This window comes from Seriola aureovittata, chromosome 14 (genome assembly GCF_021018895.1).
Source record: "Seriola aureovittata isolate HTS-2021-v1 ecotype China chromosome 14, ASM2101889v1, whole genome shotgun sequence".
NCBI lineage: Eukaryota > Metazoa > Chordata > Actinopteri > Carangiformes > Carangidae > Seriola > Seriola aureovittata.
This window is the reverse complement of record NC_079377.1, coordinates 5218333-5239657: the sequence shown is the minus strand read 5'-3', so window position 1 is coordinate 5239657 and position 21325 is coordinate 5218333. Positions and strand designations below refer to the sequence as shown.

Below are 21325 nucleotides of genomic sequence, written 5' to 3'. Positions count from 1 at the left end.
CCTGGCTTTGTTACTCTGGATTGTTATCGTTTTTTTTTTTGTACCTGTTTTGAAAAAGTATCAACATTTGTTAAATTATTTTGAATTCATGTGCACTTATTTTACTTTGGGGAGAATGTTTTATGTAGCTCATTGTAGATCTGGTTACACAATCATTTATTTAATTTGTGTAATATTTCAGTTTTAATATCATTTGCACTCACTCTGAACTTTGAAATAGTGTAACTCTAAATATCATTCAGAAATAAACGAGGTCTGGCCTGGGTAAGATGATAACTTTGGCCCTCTCTCTTTGTCAATCCACATTGTATATTGGCTACCCAGTACTCCCCAGCCGGTGTGCCGCCTGCTGCCAGTCCAGATTTCCCCCAGGTCTGGTGTCAGTAACACATACAGCCCCTAACAACCTCCACCAACAAGTTAGGGCAGCCTGTGCTCAGCCTGGGAGCCAAAACCCAGGGAAGCACTGACAGCTCCACTCTCTCCTGCTTGTTAAGCTCATTGCAGCATATGGTAATAATTGAATTGATCGACATCGTCCACACTGTGGTGGCTGAACAGAGAGAGGACAATGTTTAGAGAGACTTTAGTAAAAAAAAAAAAAAACTGAAACAACAGAATTGAGGGAGAAGTCCCACCCACCCCCAGTGGAGATGATGCTCTTGCTATTTAGTAGCACTGCAATATATTAAGGCTACGGTTAATTAATCTACTGGTTATTTTATCAAATAATCATTTATTCATTAAGTCTTTAAATGTCAGTTCCTGTCACAATTTTCCAGACCCCAAATTGCTTTTTAAAAAAAAAAAAAAACATATTTCTATTTTTTATGTATATATCATCGTATATTATATTTCATCTTTATCTTTATAATCTTACCTATTATTCTCTACTATTCGCTGTTAGATTTCCATTCTTTAGGGAGTAACTGCAACCTAACCTAATTTCAGATTATCATTCTAACATTATTATTTGGGGATCAATAAAGTATTCTGATTCTGATGACAATGAAAAGTAGTAAATTATAAGATTTGAGACGCTGGAAGCAGAGAATGTTGTGTCAATCATATTCTCTTAAGTCGATTATCAGAGTACATAACATTTATACACAACACACCTTTCAATATCTAGATTTTAGTTTTGCATTGCATACTATCAAAGACCTTCATTGTTGATTGATCTGTCAATTCAGCCAAGTTTTAACTTCAGTTAAAACCTCTTTGACATGGACTCAGTTTCTACGAATGGAGGATGGTGCTTATGACAGGATTTTAGTTGAAATTGCGTTACATTCTGCTGTGTTTCTGTTCAACCTTTGTCTAACTTTGCTGAAATCTAGAGGGGCCACTGTTCCTTCAAGTTCAGAGTTTCAGGAAATGGCAGAGGGTGGAAAGATTCACCACCTTTATTCTCTTGCAGTAAGGTGACACCAGACTGCAGGAAATTAGTGAGAAGCAGCAATATCCTCTTTGTACCAGGAAACAACTGTGTTTAGTATGTGAAATGTTGACACTAATAATGACGTATATATATATATATATATATATATATATATATAAGCCTGAGGAATATCATATTTCAAAGTTCAATTTCAAGTTTCAGATGAGAGGTATTCCCCTTTGAGGTGGGAAAAAGAAAGGTGCTCATCTGGGCATTCTCCCTCCAAAAAGACAAATTGTCTACTTCAGCACCATGGACAGCTCCCTGCACCAGGGCAGGTGTTAGCTGCTATGTCAGGGTGGGCTGGTGGAAACAATAGATGGGAAACTTTAGCCGTAGGTAGCCAAGAGACAGAGTAGAATGGTAGCCCCTTGGTAGATAGGTAGATAGGTATCTATCCATACATCCATCCATTCACAACATACTTCTCCTATTTCCCTTCCCATTCAAACAAATGTCATCCATGTCTAAAGTACAGTATTTATTATTGATTTCCCATGAGCCAACATCACAAAATTCCTCTTTGTTGAAATATCTAAATTACTTCTTTTTTTTATTTAATCTTTTTAATTAACTTCTTCATTATTTATTTCTCTTTTCATTTGACCACACAATTTCCCAGCTGTTAAGCTTTTTAAATATAAATACAAAGAGTTTTGGACTATAAATTAGTTAGATGAAAGTAGAATATTTGTGGTAATGAACATGGTGTTTTTGTAGTCGTTTTCACCCAAAACCTTTTAACTGTTTTGAAATATTAACTCCATAATTGTTAAATGAAACATACAGTAATTTTTTTGTTGTTTTGTCTGTTAACACTATCAAGGTGTGAGTTGTATTTTACTCTACATGGGATTAGTGTTTAACTCCCACTGTCAAGAGTTCAGTTTCAACTCCTGAAAAGGGTTGAAAGAAAATGTGCTGCTCATCTTCCTGTCACATTGTGGACATCAAACCAGTAACCATCGTCACAAAGGGTGGAGGCTTTACCCATTACAAAACAGAGCCAAATACATGTTGACACAAGAATGTGCTTATAGAAATCCCAACTGCGTTTAGTCAATGCCAAATGGAGCTTATATACTGCCTCACAGTGTTTATTTAATGCCTTACGACGATAAAGCCAGGCTAATTCTGGCGTTGCATTCCCCCCTCAGCACCAGTCTATTGTAGGTCTCTGTGTGTTTGTGCCTGAACACGACAAGACGAGGGGGTAGGCAGTGTGCAGGCTGTAACCCAGTCAGAAGTTGAAACAGTATTGGTATTTTCTGTGCTCTTTTTCCATTAGCTGAACAAAAAAAAAAAAAAGAGCCCATCCCTTCCCATAGCTACCTCCAGCCTGGCCCTGCACAGCCTGCTAAACCCTTTGTCAGTCAGCATGAGACATCTGACCAGAAAGCTTTCTCTGGAGAATAACACAAGTCTTTGTTAAATATTTACTGTAAACACTATATCTGCTTGTAAAATACCTGTTGGACATTTTTATAATCGTTTTTCTACTTCAACACCAGTTCAGCTCTGTTGAAAGCTTAACAAGGGCTAAAAGGTTTGAACTGAAGGACACTGTGAGGTCATTATTCTCATCTCCTGTGCGCTTAACTCAAATCAAAGCACAGATTGTCTGTGCTGACTTTGTTAACTGCCTGACCTTCCCACAATAAACTCGAATCAATGTCTCTAGAGATCAAATTTCATATTTAGACAAACCCAGATCTTCGCCTTTAGAACAAATGTCAAATGTTGCTTCTGGTGGTGGCAAGGCCGCGAGCCAGGAGAACCGACCAACGCTTGACATTTTGTTCTCATGAGTATTCATCTGTTCCTGTAAAATTACTACCACTGGTGTTTAGAGAGGAAAAGCAGGCAAGAGAGGAAAATGGCTTCAGTTACCACATTACACAACCTGTGGTTCTTCTCCAAACAACAGACAAATATTTGCTCCTTTAAAACAACGAGTGATCTGGCCTCATTTCACTAAAATGATACTTAAATATTCAGGCCAGAAGACAGATGAGCAACATATTTCACAAACAGAAATCTCATATCACTATCTGTTACTTTCCTTTCCTCAGCCTCACAAAACCGCACACACCCACACAAAATAAATTGATACATATGGCGGCGCAGAGGCATCTGAATCAAAACAAACCTCACTCCACATGACGGGGTCGTGATCTCTCCGAAGCAGCAGATACTATTTATCTGACAAATACGACAAGACATGGGTGTGAAATGAAAATAAATAAATAAAAAAGGATGTATGACACACAGTCACCAATAATGAGGGATGTGGCTGCCTCATCTGAGACAGGCAGAGAACAAAGGTAATGAATAAATAACTTATCCCGTCATCAAGTGGAATGATAAATCTACTTCATAACACTTGGCGATGATGGCGGCGTCAGGCTTTCTTGAACCTCTTGATGAAAAAGTGGCCCATGAAATGTGCTCACTAGAAGGTGTCACTGCCCTCCACTCACTCCTCGTTCACACACTCCTACCCTGTCCTATTATTTCAGAATGGCAGTAAATTAAGCAGGAAAAAGCCTGTTGTCTGATTCTGTCATCAGATTCTACATGCCTTTAATAAGGCTTTCCCAAAGGCTGAGTTCAGGCTCTGAGGCTTTTGATGATGAAGACGCAGCTCCCAAGTCCCTGGCAGTGACAGTTTTCTCCGCTGCCTCTTTAATACTATGCTGTTGATGCACATGGTAGGATGCAACCTCTTGAGATATGGCGCACAGCATATGGACCAAGGTGGCTCTTTGCACCGCTGCCTGCTGCACACTCATGAATTATGGAATTCGGCACAAATATGCAAATCTGGGCATTAGCCTAGTTATGCCCCTGTACTGTAAGTTACAGTGACTTATCTATTATGTATGAACCAAGGATTGGAGTGAAGAGGTCCTGGCAGCTGGCTTCACGGCCCTCAGTTGCTCACTTTCACACCATGAAAGAGTATGAATAGCAAGGGAGGTAGATCCAAAACACTCCCTTTCTGCAGCTCCGCATCTCCATAGACTTGGGAGAATTAGAGTTTGCTTCCACGCTCAATTGCCAAGCTACTTAAAATAACAATGGCTTCCACAGGATTTGGGAGCCTGAGAGATACGTAGGGAATAAGCATGAAGTTGTTGCTAATCCTCTAATTTCCCCCCACAAGGCTGATATGAAATGCTAGTCTGATCAGTAATCAGTCCATGGGGGAGCCAGACAGGGGATCTAGCCAACTCTACAGGCACACACAAAAAAATCAGCCTCTGTATGACATTACCATCACAATGCAGGATGAGTGATTGTACTCGGCTGACCTAATCATAGCCATGTAAATATCCAAAATCAAGAAGCCAGCAGGACTGAGAATCCGCTAGGTCAAACGGCTCCATTTTGAATCATGCACATATTCTTCTCAGGCCGAGAGCATGATGAATAAGTCCTGCTGCGCTGAGATGAACAGAACCATCATTAGCTCGGATCAAAGTCACTCATCAGGCACATGACAGCTGACAATTACTATTTGACTAAGTGTAGGGGTAATAATGATACCTGGTCCTCGTGAACTTGGTCACCATAGAAACAAAAGGAAGCCACTCCTTCACACTGTCCCATTGTCACCAGTCCTGCTTAGTTCTAATAGGAGAATATTTACTACTAGTTAGACTGAAATCTGAGAAAATTTAAACTATAATGATACTGCAGCTTTTGTGCCTAATTTACCATCTAAAGAAATTGTAAATTTTTTGTGGAAGCAGTGTCTAAGCCTCTGGGGGAGTGTTTCCATGGCAGTGTCTGACTGACATTTGGCAGCCAGCATTGCAAGGATAGGCACCATCACTGTGGTGCACTACCAAGTGAAGCACTTCATAGCCTTGTACAGCCTACAAACATTAAAGGGGAGTAAGCGATGCTGGAGAAATACTGTTTATACGTGAACTCAACAACAAAGCAAATAGGCCACACCCCTCCCTTCAATGCTCGCTCAGAAGCCCCGCCCTCCAAATTCGACACACACTGCCAAGGCAACGACAAAATAGCTGAATCCAACAAACTTAACATAGTTTATAATGTAAAACCTTATCAAACAACTGACGTGTACACAAACATCCAAAACACAATGGAGAGTTAGTTGTTTAGACCATTTTTACGAAACCACAGTGGCAGAAGAGAGGGTTTGTAGCTAAGCTAACAAGGAAGGTAACATTAGCTGACAGAGTAACCTCTTTAAAATTATGCATCCAACCAAATAAATCTACTGTGCTAGCAAACCTGTGTTTGGCTATACAATCCTTCACACTTTGTTAGGACAAATACCAGGATGTGCAACAAGCGAAAGAGCAAACTGTTGCTACAGTTGGTGCTGCAAAGCTAACATACAGAAAGGATGAGGTCGCCATAGCCAGCACAGCAGTCTTTTACCAGCCCCATCAGTTTCTTTAAAGGCCCCTCCATGTACCTGTCATTTGGGGTTTGGGTTGGTCCCAGTGGGTACGTCCAGGGTGGGATTTCTTTCGTAGTCTGACTGTGCAGTCTTCACTGTTGGAGAGTCTCGCTGATGGTAATGTGACTTTCCATTCTTACCTAATCAAAGCACTTTTTGCCATTTGTGTTTTTGTTCTGACCTTTTCCTCTCACTGTTCCTCACCCTTCTGTCCATCTTAACACTGCGATTATGTTGTGGCGTACACAACGCGGTGACACCACCACTGGTAAAACTCCATACAGATTGGCAGCAACAGAAGTGGAAACTGCTCCTTCTCCTTCCTCTGGTAATCCTTAAATTGGCAGATGCCAGATTTATCCTCTCTCACTCCCACTGCCCCCTTTCCTCCATCTCCCAGGGATGTGTGGGAACAGCATTTTTTTTTTTTTTTTTTGTCCCCAGCACACAGAACGGACAGCTAGACGACCGAGAGGAGATATTCAGTGAATTTGACAAACTGTTACTTCATCCTTAATATGAGATGCTTTTCCCACTTTTTCAAAAAGCCTACATAGTGTCAGAACTACCAGCAATGAGGAGTCCTCTGACCTCAGTGCCAACAGGTGGAATCATGGAGAAACATACAGCACTCTCAAATCACAGGTGGTACTACGCAACAGCTAACAACAACAACAAGCCAGCTGGCTTCCTGCCTATGTGGCTGTTGGAATTAAAGTTATATTACAAACTATTTTTAGTGAGTGCCCACACAGATTTTGCACAAATCACACTACAGCACAGACAGTGTGAGTTGGAGCTAAAAATTGACTCTACTTGAGGAACAAAAATGTAGCTACTATCACTGGAGTAAAAATAAGTGTAAAAAAAAAAAAACCCTTTCTTCATTTCCTCTTTTTGAACAAATAAATGCACAAATAAAAACAAGTGCCAACTATATATAATCTAATTTCTTAGCAAACATGAATTTTAATTTTACTTGGATTTTAATACAGAAATTAAGCCCTTGAGATTGCATCGAGCAGATTGTACAGCAGAAAACACTAGTTCTTTCATGAAAGCGCTTTTATCTCCTAATAAGGCAGAGAATCAACCAACAACCCCCAATCACAAAAGAGAAAAAAAAGTCAGGAATTAATTTGCATTTTTAACAAATATTCCCGTATGCCACAGTTTTCATCCTCTAATTCAACAAACATAAGTTCATCAAATATTAATTCCATTCTCTTGTTATTTTCTATTGCTCCTGAATGGGAAAAAAAAAAAAAAAAAAGTTGAGAAAAAGAAAATGCACTTTTGTTTTGTCGTCGTTCTCTTCCTCCCCCCTCTTTGCTCTTGTGGAGCCAACTGGATAAACTCCATCAAACAAAACATAATAACAGGAAATTGTACTCAAGAAACAGTTTCTCTCCCAGACAACTCCCTCCTCCTCTTTTCTGTCCTTCCCACATGAAACTCTCCACGCATTATGGTGTATCATCCGCTGACCCTGTATATTTGTCCAGTCATACATCACCGAGACACCTTGAGTTTTCTTTGGGGATTTAGAAATCATAACGCCTCCCCAAACCACCATTGTCTTTACAGCCGCACTCAGAAACATTTATTGTCTCTAACCTCACCTTTACTTATGCGTTTGGTTCAAACACAAGTGGAAGAAAAGAAAAAAAAAAAAAATCTGTCCCAGTTCAGCTGCAGATGAACAGTGGCCCCATTCATGTTGATTAGTCGGGTATGAAAATAACGAGGGCGACCCCTCTTTCATATTGACCTTTTGACCAATTTAATTTCTCACTACAAGAACGGCCTTTCAATTTATTATTATTTTTTTTGCATTAATTGTATTACGTGTTATATTTCTACTGATTTTAACACATCCGCCCTTTGATTAAAAGTGTACTCAGATTTTTTGCTTATAATTAATTCAGCGCAGATCTTTCATTTTTAAGATTTTTAATATCTTGTGCATTCAAAGTGAATGGAGGAAGGAACATTTTCTCAGGTAAATTTACAGTACGATCCTAAAGGCCACTGAGTGCATGTGCATGTTACCCTTTAGAGTAACTACACAGCATCCCTCAAAGTAATGAGCAGTCGACTTACACAATGAAACTGAGAGAACATTAACACCCCCACCCCGCATTCAGGAACATGGTTGCTAAGCGCTGCCTATGACTAAAGACAGCAAAAGCATGAACCTTTTTAAAACACTCACCAATTAAAGCCCACTTTTAGCCATGGGACAGGATGGGGCTGCTGCTGGAAAAAAAAACAAACAGTATGTTTCATTTGAATTTCATCAGAGAACTTATTCCAGTCAAACACCGGCTTATGCCTTTGAGAAATCCTGCAGCTTCAAGCACCAGCTCACATAGGCCAACACCCACATGCTCATAATTAAAGGTGAATTGCACAGCCTGTGGCAATTTGCATCCTACTGGAGTTTCACTAGGTAGGTCTGATGCCAGATATAGACGACGTGGTGCAGAGGGAAACACAATACAAGGCTTACATCAAAGCTGCATTTAACCAAGACAGTGGCAGTTGTAGTTGCACATGCCTGATTAAGTCTGCCCTGTGACTTGAGCACGTACTGTAGGCTAACATCAAGATAAACTATGACATCTTTCAGTTCACATCCACCAGCCTTCAGCACCGAGAGCACAACTTCTATGAATGTCTGTTTCCGCTTTGAATCTATTTTCAACTTTGAGCATTTCAGTCAAAACTTTTATTGCCTTAACATGTTAATGTGAAGTTGAATTTAAACGCCACAGCCCATGGGATCTGCAAATGATTTTTCTCCAGGGAGCTTATAAAGCTAATTTATTGGATGTAGTATTTTAATTAGTTTGATCAATACTCTATTACAGAGGATTTAAATGTGAACTGCAGGGAAAAGGCAAGGCACTCATTTCACATGAATGAATGATCATGTTTCAAAATGCCAGAGATTCAGCTTGCAGCAAGGCGATACTGGATTTACTCGGTTGCTTAATAATTGATAAATTAAACGCCCATGAACTCAAACGCATAAAATATCCTTTTGTCAGACGCTGGAGATTCAAGTGTTGCATAAAAACATGTGTATGTGTATGTGCGTGTGTGTTAGAGAGAGAGAAAGAGAGAGAGAGAGCCGCCGCCGCGTTGTTCCGGAGCGGTGTATTTCACACAGACAAAGTAGAGGAAATCCTTACGGAAAATCTGGTTACCTCGCGCGGGGGGTTCGGTGAGGATCTCAGCGCGCCTCTTGGGTTTGATTTGATCTCAGGAGCGGAGGATGATGATGGTGATGCTGAAGCATGGAGCGCACTTCTGCGCACCGCCGGTCCACATAGAAGAAAAGCTTCGGTCTCTCCTCTTGGCCACTCTCATCACTGATTCATCTGAAAGCAGACACCAGATGGGGGAACGGAGTCCTTGATTATTCAAAGTGGATAACTCGACTCCGTCTCTGGCTCACACAGGCGAGCCGGTGTAGGCTATTGAAACGCGGATAGAGTTGTGCCCTAGCCGTTGCCTTGCATAGCAGACTGGAGGGAGCGGGGAGGAGCCGTCTGCCGTCAGATGATCAGGGCAAGGTGTTCTCCTCTCTGATACTCTGCAATCCGCAGCCTTAGCAGAGCTGCAGTTCAGACTTTAACACTAATCCTATCTAATCATCGACTTTCCGCGGGAAATGCTACTTACACTGCCACTCATACGTCTATGGATATATTGTGTTAGTGCACATCTGTGGCAAAGTGACATAATGAATTATTTTAGCTTAATGCAATATCTAATGGGAGGCCTATGCTATTGTATTAATATGCCCAACGACTAAAAATGTTTATATGAAAACCTTGGAGAAAGTCTGACGCACAGAACTGCATAGATTTTATTAAAGGTACAGATTTTACTCATGAAGTTGAGTTTACTCCTCATCAGACCTGCCTCAGTTTGGGCTTCAACTTCACTTTTTAACAAGGGGGCGATGGAATATCTTTTAAAAATGGGGTGGGAGGTCTTTCCAGGAAGACATGTATAGTGCTGCATTCATTTGTTGGCACAAAAAGTGCCACAAATAGTCATGCAGGAACAGGGGCACTGCCAGGGATTTTGGGCACCATGAAAAGAAATCACATCGGGCCCCACCACCACCGCCCCCTCCAACCCTGAGAATATAACACTGTGCAGACATGTTGAATACAGTGGAATTCACTATTTGATGCAAGATGCAATTACCTCTATGAATAATGTTCTAAGGGCTATCTTATATAATTGAGATCTCTTTATCATTGAAAAGGATTTAATCATTTTTCTTCCTTTAGTGCTGCTCACCTTCTTCATTTGGAAGTAGTGCTGCTTCATTGGTAGGGATTTGGGGATGGGGATTCAGGGGCTGCTGAGTCTGAAGCTGCCTCTGTTGGACCTGGCACCAGGCTGATTTAGTATGAATAGTTTTTTAAACATTGAATTTTCTGCCAAGATATTAAGTAACTGATGTTAGTGAGGGTAAAGTAGCCTCTTTCACTTTGGACTAAGCTAACCCACCTGCCTGTAAAAGTTGGGCATATTAGCATGAGAGTCAATGAAGTCTGACTCGCTTTTGGAGCCAGCCTCAAGTGGTTATTCAAAGAACTACAGTTTTGGCACTTCCGTGGTGGCTTAATTTTTCAGTTACGGAGGGTCCCGCTTGATCATGATGCATCACTGGCTCCTCACTCGCAATTCACTGCGAGCAAGTCGCCTACCATGCTACCTGGTTTTCATGTTAATAGTTCCCATGCTCAACCATGCAACAAGCAGCTCTGAAACAATATTCTGGCCTCTTACATGTGTCAGTATACTCCAACCAAATCGCTTGTTTACCCCACACACATTATCATAGGCACATTATCACACTGTAGTCATTCTCTTACCCTCTGTCAACGTCTGCTGGAGTCTGTAGGTCTAAAAACAGACTCATCACCTCGCAGGTGGGACAGAACGTCTGAAAAAGACAAAGCTCTTTTACAAAGAAACGGTCAGATATGCCTGGGAGCGACATGCAAATCCAAATTCCCCATTCATAATGGAAGTGTATGTGTGTGTCTGACATCCCCATTGACTACACCGACTACTTCCTGCAGGAGTCCGTCTGAGAAACCTGGCTGCTGTAGCCGGATGCCTAAAAGGAGAGACAAAGAGAGGGCAAGCAAATGAAACATTTATATTTTCGGCAGCTCAGTCCACCTTTAGAGAGAGAGGGAGGGAGAAAGACAGAGATCATGCTTGATTGCTTAAAAATGTATGGTATTTTTGTAGGGCAAAAGATGGCAGCTGTATGCACATCTTAACGCTGAGAAACGGGGACACTGAGCAAGCCACAGCCTCGTCAGCACCAGCAGGTCTGGCATGGGAATCCACATCTGAAAAGAAAGTCAGTTTTAGCTTTAATTGAGCACAAAAGAGCACTCTCAAGTGATGGGGTAACAGTTTGAGGACTAAAATTCTGTCTTTCTTAATAAAATATGGTGCTGTGCCAGATGAAAATGTTGGGATATGGGAAATCTAGGACCCCAAGGGTTTCTGACCCGACTTTGAGCAGTAGTGGGGTATAAGAGCTGGGAATACTTGCAGGCTGTACTTTTGCAGCGTGCAGATGTGTTTGATAATTTATCAGGCGCCCGTTCTCCGAGAGGCAGCGTTAACGTACAGCCCACAGCTTTCAGCATACCTTGAGTCATGGCGTCTCATGCTCAAAATGAACTTTTCATGCTGACTCAGTGATATTTTTGATAGATATTTGAAAAGCATATCCTTAATATTGTTAACTTTCAAGGGAGACTCTAAGATTAAATCTACAGTGCAAGCTCGGGATTTTATAACTTTCTTATTCGTTTCACTTCTATTTTACCCCACTTGTTCTCTTTCTCCACTCTGGATCATTGCAGGATGGACTATATGTGAACTGACCCCTACATGCATAAAATCACACACCAGTATCTCCTCTACAATTGCCCTTTCATGTAATTTGAGTGAGCTGTGTTCACCGTGGCTGTGTTGTGTAATCTGCCTCCACGACACAACCAGAGAGCCGCACCAGAGCTGTTCAGACTCGTCCCATTCTGATGAAATTTTCATTGAGCAGAGGAAGCTGAGCATAGTTTCATAATTCCCCAGCGTGTTGCATCAGCTTGTACTGATATCGTTCTATCAGGCCCCACTAAGAGCGTATTTGATGTCTTGATAGCTCAGAGAACCTATTCAGTTTGACGGTGATCCTCCCCTTCTCACTTCACGGTGCGTGTACTATATTGCACCATGTTGTTTTGAGTAGACGTGGGACTTTTCAGCGTCTCAGCTGTCAATAGAATGATGCTCTCCAGTTGAAGTGAAAGGAGGATGACCAACTTTAAAGGAATGCCCGACAGGGATTCGGCTGCTGGGATATCTTATGTGAACAAGAGAAAGCAGATATAACAATAATGATTTCTTTGAAAGCGTGTATTAGAGGGATCCATCAATAACTGTTACTGCAGGGATTCAAACGTTCCCATTGCTTCTTGATGTACAGAATTGAATCCCTGCAGAAGTGTGTGGTTGAAATTTAACGCTGATTCAACTATGTAGAGATGCTTGAGCTTCCTGTTTGGCTCAAGCGGGGACAGAGATGATGATTTGTTCAGTAATACATCATCACTTGCCAATGGAGCTGGTTTCCATATTTCCTTTTCAGTACTTCTGAAAAGTTAGAACATCTTGCATCATTTCAAACATGTTCAGATACTTTAATGTTGGAGTGAAAACAATGAAATGTTTCTTTTGCTCTTGGGACAGTGTGTCTTGCCAAACTGTTGCAACCGTGGCATATGCTTCATGTTTATTTAAACATCGGGAAATCAGAGGAGGCGCTTGGTTAACACTGGGCCCATCTGACAGTTTCCATTACATTTCATGTCCTTAAAACTGATTTTCTTTCAAAAATATTTCAAAACTGAAAAAAAAAAAGAATTCTCCTCTGCAATTCCTTTCACCTCATGGCCAAGGATTTTACCTGCGTTCATCTCGCTATTTCTTGCTTGATGCGTGAAGTGCATGAGCGCTTAAACTGATGTATGCCAATTTAAAGTTCTGTTGGAGTGGTCAGATTTGTGCCAATAATGCAAAGCAAAATTTGCACTTGTGTCTTTCCAGTTCATGTTTATTCAGTCCAAACAGCCCAGTGTACCAGCTGTACAGAGGTTAGCTGTCCATGGCTAACGATGTACACACAGAACCTGCGTGCATGGTCATGTGATATGCGTTTACAGGTGTGACAGTCTGGACACAATTTGTTTCTGAAGCTATAACACTCATCTGGATGTAAATCATGGGTGTGAGTTTGTCACTACGAGCAACCTCTCCTACATTACTAATACACTTAATTCATAGTTATAAAAAACAAAAACAACATTGGTTAGTGCAGCTAAAATCCATGGTAGCTAGAGGGAATTTATCGCCCAATGCCTTTTGATGTAAGGACACCACCTGTGAAATGAACAGGTTCAGTCTGAATCTTTACAATGTTTTACAGTCTAAAAAATTCAAAAAGATTCAATTCAAAAGACTCAAAGCTCCATTGTGACTCTATGAGAAACTCTCCAGGTGATTTATTGTGACTGCTCAGCTGCTACTTGCTGAATATGCAGAGAACAACTCTGTTAAGTAGGAACCACCACAGACATCGACGTGACTCAGTCACCATGGTCACAGAAGAGGCCACCCCATAAATTTCTCGTATGGCGATGAAACACTTTACTTTCCTGGAAGATTGCACCCGGAGCTGTGACGTCCCTCTTCTTCTGCTCATTGACCTATGACTACTGATGAGTCAAACCCCAGAGCGCTCTGATTATCCCGTGAACTAAGCCAAATCACGGAGGAGTGTCAAGTGTTGACCTGTGAGGTATGTTTGAGGCACGTGCTGCATTGTCTCACTGTGGAGCTGAAGAAGCATCAAAACAGACGAGTGCTGAATGTGAATCTGACTTCAAAGAAATGTAATATTAGATACATCTTAGAAGAATAATTTGACATTTCAGGAAATACACATTTTTCTTGCTGAAAGGCAGATAAGAAGTTTGACATTTGACTTATTTGAGCTAAATATGAAAGAGATGGTTAGCTTAGCCTGGCATAAAGACTGGAAACAGTATCTCCTTTACCCCAACCCCCACCCCATCTCAATTTTGTTTTTTTGTCCAGGTTTAACCTTGAAAAAATTTGAGTTTAGCAGTGAGCTTTAGAGGTGCTGCTAGGCAATTTTTTTTTTTTCCCTAGCCAGGCAAGCTGTTTCACCCTGTTTCCAGTCTTCCAATTGTGTCGCAGTGGCGCGGCTTGGCTGTCCCATTTTGACAGTTCCTTCAAATGTGTCCTTCTTTTCCCTGGCAACAAAAGCTCCAATGAGTGGTTCCTTCATGGCCAAATCTATCCCAAGATTCATTGCACACTGGTAATGAAAATAATATGGCAGCAGATAACGCAAACAGAGACACTTTTAAATGTAAGTACTGGGTTCCACTCAGTTCAACAACTAACTGTACAACGACTGTAACTGTTAACAAAAACCAAGGGCCTTAAAGCCTCAAGTTTTTGGGAAAAAAAAAAAAAGTTACGTGTTTTCAAGGTTGCTAGGTGACAGCAGCTGCGTTTTGTGACACAGCGGTAAGGGTGGGCACAGCTGGTGATGCAAAGCGAAAATGCTCCATATGCCAGAATATCTTGTTTCTGTTCAGCCTTTGCAGTTTAAAAACTGTAGTTCTCAACCCCTAATGCAACCCCCGCATTGGGACACAGCTTTTATGCTAAGCTAGTCTCAAGACCGTCCGGCTGTAGCTTTTTTTTTAATGTATACATGAGTGAGAGTGGTGTCAATCTTTTTTTTATCTGGCTCTTGACAAGAAAGAATATAGGCATATTTCCTAAAATGTCTAAATATTCATGTAACAAGGACTTTCTTGTTCAGTTTGGTGGTTTATCATCATTCATCATCATTTTATCACCAGCTGAACAATGGAAAAAGAAAGAAGGCATGTCTGGTTTTAAATGACTCACTTTGTGTGTGACAGGAAGTGTTTCCAAGCTGTCATTTCCTCTCTCCGTCCAGCGCGGAGGCTGAATCCGAGGATCTGCCGTGCTAATTTGGAGCAGGTGATGAGGGAAAGTTATAATTGTGCTTTTGTTCACACATTCACAGCTGACAATGCACCACCTGCCACAGTGTGAATCGCACTCCGATAATATGCTGCCTGCGTTTGCCATGTGGTTTTCACCCAGAATTTGTGTTACACATTACATCCAGGCTACTTAAATTCAGACAAGCTTTGCAAATAAGCTCATTAGACGTTCAGAACATAATCTTCTTTAGTAGTAACATATTTAAAGTCCAGAGAATCAGCACATTTATGCATTATTTCATATTTTAATACATTAATACATTACCATACTGTCAATTCAAGCAAGGTTGTGACGGCTCTGGCTGAGTTTGTTTTTCGTTTTTTTCCCTTTCCCTTATGTTTCTCTATGTTCTCTGTTTGTCTGTGTGCGTGTGTGTTGCACGCGTGTGTGTGTGTGTGTGTGTGTTTGTGTGTGTGTTCAGTGGGCGTGGCTTACCTCCCCCAGCTCCTGGCTTCTCTCCACACCTGTCTACAATCAACTCATCACCTTCAGTTCAAGTACTCCAGTTCTCCCTTCATTCACCGCCAGTTTGTTCAGCCTGTCAAGTGGGAGACTCTCTCTCTCTCTCTCTCTCTCTCTCTCTCTCTCTCTCTCTCTCTCTGTCTCTCTCTGTCTCTCTCTCTCTCTCTCTCTGCCGCTCTGCCACTCTAGTATTCTGAGTTATTTCTTGTTCTGCTCCTCATGCTTCTAAACTAACCAAACCTCTCCTGTGCCTCAGGACTCCAGCACCAAATTAACCTTTCACACCACCACTGTCAACTCATCTGCCAGACCACACCACAGGTCCTAAGCCTTCAGCCGATCGCCATTACTCCATTCACCAGACAGCCTAGCTAACCTTTCAACCATCATCTGCAACTTTATCGTATTAAATCGTTTACAAAACCCCTCTCTGAGTCCTGTGACTGCTTCTCGTCCAAACTGAAAGTATCATTTGACTCCTGGGGCCAGCTTCACAGAGATATATTAGGCTGGTCTGCAGAGTCGGACTAGTCTTAATTTTGCTCATAGATTAGTCTAAAGCAAATTAGTTTCAGGAAAATAAAGACTGACTAATTTTAAGCACCTTACCCCCAGCCTACACCTGCTATGACCAGTAGCACCCAACAACAAAAAACAGGAAAACGTGCTTCATAATTTTGCGAACATTGTTATGGAGAGAACAACAAGAAGGGGAAAGAGTTTTTAGAGAAAGCAGCCGTTTATTTCCAAATCAGATTTTTCTTTTTATTGTTCCACTCTTTTTCCCAAGAGTCCTTATAACTGTTGAACTTCAAACAGACAAACATTATCTGCTTGGGTAAATGGAGCTCAGTGGTTGTATGCGGTACCTCGGTCAGCCATTTTTCTTTTTTTTTTTTCACTTTGAAAAATGTCTTAATTTACCCAGAATTCTCATACCACAGTCAGTCTTAAGATTGTCAAGAACTAAACAGCTTTGTTCAATGGATGAATTTTGACGTCTGTTTGAAGTCTGACTGTTTGTCATGTGTTAGCCACAGTCAAAGCCTGTCTCTGTGAAACCGGCCCCTGAATGTAGCGTTTCATTGTAAACCTAAAATGTGGCCTGACTGCTCGAGTTCATTATCCTGCTCTTGGCCTGATGACGGTTAGAGAGCAAACCTCAGAGCAGGCTTCAGACCCCACTCAGATGGTTTTTAGTTAACTTAGTTTAACTAGCTTATTCCCACTCGCCTATGAAGCCTCTCCACATGAGCTGCTATGTGTGACAGGCAGCGGTATTTTTAGACATGCTATTTGGAAGTGACTGAGGTGCATGGCTTCCCTGTCAAATCTCTGAAACTTTCCTTTTAACCATGAAATGCCTACTTTGATTGAAACTGATCAGGCCCTCCACTCGAATGAAACACTGCTGCACAAGTTCCTGAACTCACCACCTGTGTAGTTGTTCGACAAAAGCGATGTTGTCGAAGAGCATTTTGTTTCCCTTCTTTAAAACATACATCCTGCAGGCTATTTCTGTTTGACACAGCTTCAACTCCCCCATACGCCCTCACCACCCTGGGACAAAAAGAGACTTCATCAACAATAAAGGGGCTGACAGGAGTGTGATACAAACCCATGGTGAGCAAATCTGACAGGGCTACACCAAACGTCTCCTTGCTGACTTATTAGCATCCTGAAAAGTAGGTCAATCAAGGGAGGAGAGGCATGTTTAAAAAAAAACATATTTTTGTGTTGGGAATAGTACAGCTGAAATAATACTGGAGTTAAAAAATGCATAGGACTTTGCTCACCATTAAACTGATTTTAATATGATATATATTTATATATATATATATATATATATATATATGAATAAAACATGTAGAAAGGCCTAATGTGAAGTGTATAAGTATAACAATTTGAAACAAAAACAAGTTGTAGGGGCATTTTAGGGCCATCTTTAAATAACTAATCATTGCTCACGAGCTCTATATCATCTCCACTTTCAACCCACTATGGTTTCTTACCAGCTAATTGCCAATTAATTCATGTAACAGCCTTCCAGAGCATCCGTTCCCCAAAGACAGGGAATGAAGCTCAGTTTTCCATTGTTGTTGCCAAGCACTCAGCAGGGCAGGACACATCCATCTTAAAGTCAACCAGGCCTTATTGCTCAGATCTCTATCATTACATAATGACCTTTAAACAGCGATCGCTGCAATCAGGAAACAAAGTTCAGTTCCCTTCAGAAATGATGGTGTAAGTTTACAAAGGAATTCCTCTGTTGGGATAAACAAATGAATAATAAATGAGTCAATCGTGAAATGTGTGACATGTTTACAGTATAAGTACCAGGGATTAGATGTGATTTTTTTTTTTTAAAAGGCAAGATCATCATTAGAGAGCTAATACTGTACATTGTCACACTGTGATAATGATGACAGCAGAGTAGTTTTCGTTTGATTTGAAGCTGGTTTGAAGTTGGAGTCTTTTAGATGTAACCTTGCTGCATTAATAATGATGATGATGATGAGGATGATGTCAGCTTCTGCAGATGAGAAATGGTGCAGATGAAGAGTACGTAGGCAGGCAGGTGGAAACCTGATATACGAGTAAAACTTGGATGAGTGTTATGCATGGAACAGGAAATGAGAGTATACACACACGTGTGTGTGTTGGTGTCCGTTGTTTACATAGTCTATAACTATTTTATGCAGAGTATCTAAATATTTAATGGCATGTAAAGGCTTTTTTCTGGATATGCTGTGTTTGCATATTTATTTGCTTTTAAGCCTCAGCAAACAACTGCGTTGATGGCTCACAGTGGATTCAATAAAGTTGTGATTATGGGGAAGTATGGGCTTTTGCAAATGGACTCCTTGTACATTTATCACTCATTTCACTGGGCCTATAATTCACTCTCTGGTCCATAATTTGAAAACACAATGCACAGCACATAATGCAAATGCACACATACAGAACAAAGGCCTTTGATGGATTTGTGTTATAGTGTGCATGCAACATCCTAATTATTGTGGCTGCTGGAAGGCCAGGATTACCAGGGAAATGCAAAGCCAAAGTGCCTTGGTATTGATAGTACAGTTGCAGATGGCCCAAGGGGGTGGGGGTGGGGGTGGGGGGGTTCTTGTCTTTTGTAGTCATATTGTTGTCATGGTGGTGCTGGAAGCTGTCCAGGCTAACTTTGATCACTTCTATAATCATGACCGTAGAGGAATCACCAAATATGATGGCTTTGTCCCGCATTCAGCTCTGCCCTCATCCCTGGAAATAAAAGAAGAAGAAAAGGAGAAAGGGCAGTACTTTTAGGGTAATTTTTTTCCTACATCTTTGCCTTTCCTCTGACAGATCTTTGAAGTTATTTGCATCCTCAGGCAAAGCAGAAGTACTGAGTGTGATAGTTTCTTATTCAGTGTTTCATTCGGTTTTTGTTTTGTTTCTTTTCTCAACTTTTTGTTATGCAGTGTAGCATATTTTAGACACACTGATGTCGAAGCCTAAGGGAGTTACAGCTTGTCTGCGTGCAGAGTGCACTTGTTAGGGTCTCTAGGTTCTAGCGATGGAGATCAAAATAACACTGTATGAACAGAGAGATACTGAAGCGCTGGAGGAATGTGGCAAAGCTTCATGGTTCTGGTGACAAATTTATTTGTTTTCAGGCCTGTTTGACCCTCCACAGCCTCAACCTTTGACTTGGGTTTGATGACAAATAACTTTACAATAGAGCCATGCTAAACTGTAGAAACCAAAAATCCATATAACACCTCCAAACATAGCACCTCTGTTGGGTTGTTAGGTTTGACAGGCACAATAAATCAAAGGAAATGACCTTCGAGTTTAAAAAGATAAGATTTAAGTAAAGATTTAAAACAAGCCATGCTAGCAGCATTAAGGTCCCACATTTTCATGTTTGTGTCATGTTCATAATCTGAACCATTACAGCGTATCTGCAGTGTTCGGTTTCCTGTTATGATGAAATGATGTGATTGCTTGTAGATGCAGGTGTTACATAGCTTGTAAAGGGTTGAAGAGTTTCTCAAATCCACTTCAGGTGACCTGCAGCATTTTGCATATGTAGATCCAGCGGGAACCTGATGTGAAAAACAAGTTGGCAGCGCATCAGAGGATATTTTCAACTAACTTCTCATCGACTGTATGTGTGAGCTGTGAACTGTGCAGGGGGTCACGGTGAGCCAGCAGGGACTATTTTTCAGGCAGATGAACAGTACTGGTCGAGAAGTAATAAGCCTGGTGTAATTGAAGAGTCTGAAACACTTGTCACACTTTTGTGATCAGAACAAACATTTCATTCGTCACATTAGTGAAGCAATTTACAGCAGAATAGTTCTGATTTAAGAAATTAGAACCTGCATGTGAGGCTTTATTTGATGAATTCCAGTAATATTCTGTGTAGAGTGCTATAGCTATTTCGTATAATATCAATCTAAACTGAAGTTCAAGGTGCAAATTTGTCTTTCGAATCAAGTGCAGCACCTGAGAATATGATTCACCTGCAAAATGTCACTGAAAGAGAAGCAAAGGGAGACACAAATGACTACAAACAGACACCGAATGACTACAAAGAGGCACAAAATCACTACAAAGAGACAGACAAACGGTAACAACCAGATGCAAACTGGAACATCCAGACTGAAGGAGACTCTTGATGTCTTGGTTTCTCACATGAAGGAGGGATGGGAGGAGTTTTACATTTCTGTGCCTAGGGGTCTATTTTCTCATAATTCATCCATGAAGCTGAGGCAAGTTTCTGAGTAGGTACAGTATCACTGAATAAAGCAATATTTGCTTCAAATTCTAATATATTTGCATGCTGTAATTGAACTCCCTATATCTTTTTGTGTTTATTTATTTTTCATATTTGTGTTCAAAAGCATCGACAAGGTCTGAAGCATCAGGTCTGTACACTGTGCGCGATCGTGACGTGATGACAGCCATCTGGAATTGTATGTCTTGTATATTTATTTCATTTCAGCTGGAAGTCCTCTGGAGCCACATAGCTTCACGTGTGTTAGTCATTCACAGGAGTTGCCAGGGCCACAGCTTGCTGTATATTCAAAGCTGTTGTCGTGATTGTGTGGATAAACACATCCACAGAGCCTGTACTAACCAACTGTTGGAACCTTTATCATAATGATGGAGGTATTGCAACTCATTTGAATCAATTCATTTATAAAGTTAGACTTCGTATTTTCACTATTTAACTACAGTTGTAAGAAAAGAAAAGGAAAAAGACAAAGTTCAGCGACTGCCTTTTTTCACAGATGTGACACTGTAAAAATCAGGCACATCCTGTCTCAAAAAGACACAGAAAAACCAGTCCATGCATTTGTTACTTCCAGGCTGGATTAGTCTCTAAAGTCTCTCCAGCTGATCCTGAATGCTGCTGCGTGTGTACTAACAAGAACAAGGAAGAGAGATCATATTTCTCCCTTATCAGCTTCTCTGCACTGGCTCCCTGTAAAATCCAGAGTCGAATTTAAAATCCCTCTCCTCCTCACCTGCAAAGCCCTTAATGGTCAGACACCATCATATCTTAAAGAGCTCGTAGCACCCTATTACCTATTACCCCCATACAGCACTGTGCTCCCAGAATGCAGGCTTAAACCAGACTCAGACTACAGGAGTTTTGGGCTGATTTAACGATTCAGAAATCTGGTTCTGAACCAGATTTACCCATGTTTGTCCCAGATTATCTGCTAATGTGAAGGGTTCACATGCAGATCCACTCTTAAACCCACTCAACTGCTCACATATAGTATCAAATATGTTTGATATTA

The 21325-nt window shown here is 41.0% G+C and overlaps 1 protein-coding gene and 1 long non-coding RNA gene across 4 annotated transcripts in view; both read right to left on the bottom strand.

Moving 5' to 3' along the window:
- hs3st1l1 (heparan sulfate (glucosamine) 3-O-sulfotransferase 1-like1) overlaps positions 1–9722 on the bottom strand; it is a 29313-nt gene extending 19591 nt beyond the window's left edge. The window contains exons 1-2 of one of the 3 annotated variants that reach the window (XM_056396398.1): positions 9095–9722; positions 8098–8141 (exon numbers count right to left, since the gene is read on the bottom strand). The gene's annotated coding sequence lies outside the window, so the exon portion shown is untranslated. Of the gene's footprint in view, positions 1–8097; positions 8142–9079 lie in introns of all 3 variants that reach the window. The other 2 variants (XM_056396397.1, XM_056396396.1) reach the window with 2 other exon arrangements.
- Positions 9723–10794: 1072 nt separating this feature from the next.
- On the bottom strand, positions 10795–15942 carry LOC130181760 (uncharacterized). The gene is made up of 3 exons (XR_008829629.1): positions 15498–15942; positions 14940–15021; positions 10795–11031 (listed from the first exon to the last, which is right to left on the bottom strand). It is a non-coding gene; the product is annotated as an uncharacterized LOC130181760 (long non-coding RNA).
- Positions 15943–21325: the final 5383 nt, after the last annotated feature.